This window comes from Cajanus cajan, chromosome 7 (genome assembly GCF_000230855.2).
Source record: "Cajanus cajan strain Asha chromosome 7, NIPB_CcT2T_4, whole genome shotgun sequence".
NCBI classification, from domain to species: Eukaryota; Viridiplantae; Streptophyta; class Magnoliopsida; order Fabales; family Fabaceae; genus Cajanus; species Cajanus cajan.
The window spans coordinates 6134583-6139010 of NC_138523.1; the positions used below are offsets into that span (position 1 = coordinate 6134583).

At 31.1% G+C, this 4428-nt stretch overlaps 1 long non-coding RNA gene across 1 annotated transcript; it reads right to left on the bottom strand.

Moving 5' to 3' along the window:
- Positions 1-205: 205 nt before the first annotated feature.
- On the bottom strand, positions 206-3972 carry LOC145949696 (uncharacterized). The gene is made up of 3 exons (XR_014428099.1): positions 3430-3972; positions 1480-2287; positions 206-1394 (listed from the first exon to the last, which is right to left on the bottom strand). It is a non-coding gene; the product is annotated as an uncharacterized LOC145949696 (long non-coding RNA).
- Positions 3973-4428: the final 456 nt, after the last annotated feature.

A 4428-nucleotide genomic window follows, 5' to 3' on the forward strand; every position in this document is an offset into this window, starting at 1 on the left:
ATTGGGTGAAGATGCATGAGTAGAGACATACACAAACGAAAATCGGCAACAACGGCTACAAGGAAACGATTATTTCTTGGGCTTTTTCCCTGGAATAAAATATATATATATATATATATATATATATATATATATATATATATATATATATATATACACGTGAAATAAATTTTAAAAAAAACTAATTACTAAAATAGGTTATTTTTGCCACGCAGGCGCCACGTAGGCAGAGAAGATGCACGCCTCCCATGCATCTTCCTTGTATTTGTAGTGCCACGTGGGAGAGAAGATGCACGCCCCCCATGCATCTTCTATGTATTTGTAGAAGATGCACACTCCCCATGCATCTTCCTTGTTTTCCTGCATGTGCGGTAGTATTATTTTTATTGTGTAACAATTAATATAAACATTGTTGACATGATATATTGTATAAAAGAAGAGTTTAATTGAAGCACAATTGACATATGATTCAAAAATATTATAATAGCTTGCCATAACGTTTAACATTGAATTAACACGTATTAACAAATATTGAAATCAACACCCAAATACAAACATTTCATGAGTTATTCAAAAGTTCTTCAGCCAGCATAGGGCAATTAGTTCTATTATGTCCTTCAGGCCTACAATGTTCACAACGTTGTCTCCTTTGGAATTCAGTCCAATCCATTTCATTTCTAATGCGACTTGATTTTGGACGTCCCTTTCCACGTAACATCGTCTCATCTGGAACTATGCAAGGTCCATTATTAGGTTGAATATTTTCATGACTTCCTAGTGGGAACCATTGTCCTGAATATGCCGCTTTTATGTATTTGTTAGTATATGCAACATTAACATAAGTTAATGGATCTATACGAACGTGTGTACAAGCTGTTATTGCATGTGAACATGGATATCTTTATGCCTAAAAAGCACCACACTCACATTTTCTTTAACTTAAAAAATATTGAAAACCTTGCCACCTCGTTGTGTTACTGGATTGAAGATTTCTTCAACTTCAAATCTTGTAGACTCATAATCATACCTGCGAACAAAATGATAGGTTGTCTGTTCTTGATTTGTTTCTATAGCATCCATTAATGTTTGACAATAACGTTTACCCATGGCAAGGTCGGTGTTTGCCTGACTTAACCTTTGAACAAAGTATTCCACCAACCTAGAATATGTGCATTTAACTAACACAGTTATAGGCAAGTTTCATGCACCCTTAAGGACTTTGTTGACTGCCTCAGATAAATTTATTGTCATGTGTCCATATCGACGTCCTTCTTCATCGTGTGCCAGAGCCCATTTTTCAAGGGAAATGCCATCAATCCAACGACAAATTTCAGGGCTCACATCGTGGAACCTTTCTAACCTTCTTTCAAATTTATGCTTGTTGGTTGTGTACCCTGCCATATATGAAGTTTATGTATCAATATTTATCAAATTAAACTGAACAGTAGACCATATAAAAAACAATAACTTCTTTAGTACCTATATGAATCAATTCTTCTTTAAGTTTAGTATTCTTGAATCGGTGGTTGAAGTTGCTGGCGATGTGTCGAATGCAATATACATGATATGCGTGAGGTGGTTGCCACCCTTGGGCATTTTCCACTACTGACTTTATGCTTTGGTGTCGATCACTTATTAAACAAATACCTTGTTTTCTCGTAACATAACGACGAATGTTATACAAAAACCATGACCAATCACTTAGTGTTTCTCCTTCTACTATTGCAAATGCAACAACTGTTGGAACTCTTTCTAAATTGTAGCCGGTTTATATTAATCAATGTCGTCACTTCTGGTAGCCCTATTGTTAATAAAACATAAAATAATATTAGATTAATTGCATGATTAATTTTACACACATGAAACTAAATATGAAAAAAAAACCTCTAGATTTCACGTAATGAATTGCATAACGCCATGGGTTAGTGTTGAACACCATCATCGCAGCTCCGTTAATATCAGACAAGAACTGTTGCGTTAGTAAGGGATTATCAGATTGCCTATTCCTCGTGGTAGCTTGGACCAAACCAGCAGGTCTAGGAATAAGAGGGCCAATGTCACATGACTTAAATTAATGTCTCCTCGTCATTGTCATGCCCAAGTTTCGGTGTTGGGGGTGACAATAGAGACAATGGCTCCTCTTTTCTAGTTTCAACAGCTTGCTGAGCTGCCATAGCCCTTCTCCATGTTGACAACAATCGCTCATTTGCCATTTCTTCTTCCGACCGAACAATGTTTTCCTCGTCGTCACTATTAGGCACATAATCTACTCCTCTACGAGACATTCCTGATAAAATATAAAACAAAATCATATTCCATTAGTATTGTTTCAATTTGTCAAATTTATAATATTCAGTATAATATCAAATTTTTTAACATTGCAATAAATACATATATTCAATTATAAAAATCAAATTATATACATTTTTAAATAACATTTTAATTATTATATTTGTAGATATAATTCAATGTCATCATCATAACTAAAATATCCTCATTAATTTATATAATTATCTTTTATCATTTTAAAAATTACATAAATAAATCACATATACACATATTAAAAAAATGACATTTATCATATTAAAAAATATACCTTTTCAAATTAGTTAAACTTATAAAATTATTATATTTAAAATTTTTAATTATAAAAATTAAATAAGTAAATAATATATATATATAAATTGGAACATTTATAATGTTAAAATACAAATTTTTTTTATTAATTTAAACCATACATATTTAACATATATAAAGACATTTATAGTAATTAATTATATATATACATATTCAATTAAGTAAAAAAATACTACGGGCTCAGGCAGGAAAACAAGGAAGATGCATGGGGTGTGCCACGTCACACAAGTGGCCTAAAAATGTAGGGGTGATGTGTTTTTTACAAATACAAGAAAGATGCATGGAGGCGTGCATCTTCTCTCCTTACGTAATACAACCTATTTTGATGATTAAATTTTTTTAATTTATTTCACGTAATATATATATATATATATATATATATATATATTATTATTATTCTGACAAAAAAGCCGTAAATTTTAAAAAACGAATAATAAAAGAGAAGAAAAAAACTACACAAAATTATGTTGCATGTAATTTCAAATAGAATAAATTTTAAAAAATAAATAATAAAAGAGAAGAGAAAAAAAAAATATATAAATACATTTAATCAAAGAAATCACAGTTGTGCATGAACTAACACCACTCCACCAAAAAAAAAAAAAAAAGAATAAGTGAACTCTTCAATTTTTCTCATAATCAAATCTTCGAATACTGAACTAAAAAATCCGTTGACATTAAGTTTGGACAAGAGATCAATAAAATAACCTAAACACAAGAAAAGAAATTAGATAAAAAGTGAGAGAATATAAGAAATTAAAATTGGGTGAAGATGCATGAGTAGAGACATACATAAACGAAAATCGGCAGCAACGGCTACACGGAAACGATCATTTCTTGTGCTAGGTTTACATATATATATATATTAGAAAAAGGTGGAACGTGGAAACCTATCAAATAGCCGTTATATATTAACTTAAGTTAAATTTAAAGAAAATTTTGAATCTGATATATATCTGTAACGAAGTGATTTGGCATCAAAAGCTTCCTGCAGCTACAGGAACGAGTCATGCATGGAAAGACTCAAAAACTAGTAATGTTTTGTGACATAATTACGAGAGAGGAATCTTCCTGCAACTTGAGAGGCTGATAAGATTGAATACTATTCTTACTGACATGCATGCGGTCTGATTCAGTGTTTCTCAGACATGCTTGCATTCCTTGCAATACTGATATTGCTGGTAATACGTTCAAACCCATGTTTCCATGTTTCCGAGAATACCTACTAATTAGGCTTTTTGACCGTAATAAATAAATAAAAAATTTTTATTGGAATAAATTAAAAAAAAATCTATTTATCGAAATAAATTATTTTTGATATGTAGGAAAAAGATGAATAAGAAGAAAACGTCAGGAAAAGGGACGTTTAACGTGTATAACACAACTTATTGACCAAGTTGATGTCATACATGAAAAAAATACGAAATGTAAAACGTCAATTTCTTTGACGTTTTGTACCATCATAATGCATAAAGTATAAAAGTAATAAAAAATAATAAAAATGAAAAGAACTCTGTACCAAAGTACATGCATGTCACGAATCAAAAGTAATAAAAATGAAAAGAAGTCTGTACCAAAGTACATGTATGTGACGAATGAGAAGAATGAAAGTAGCTTTACGATACACGAAAGCAATAACAAAAATATTAAGAGATGAGATAGAGATATTGAACAATGCAAGCAATGCAATAACAATGCAAAGTTGAGATATATGAAAAATGAAACGCCTATACGCCTATAAATATAAGATGTGATATGCAAATAACTTCATGGGAGCCATGATACTACATT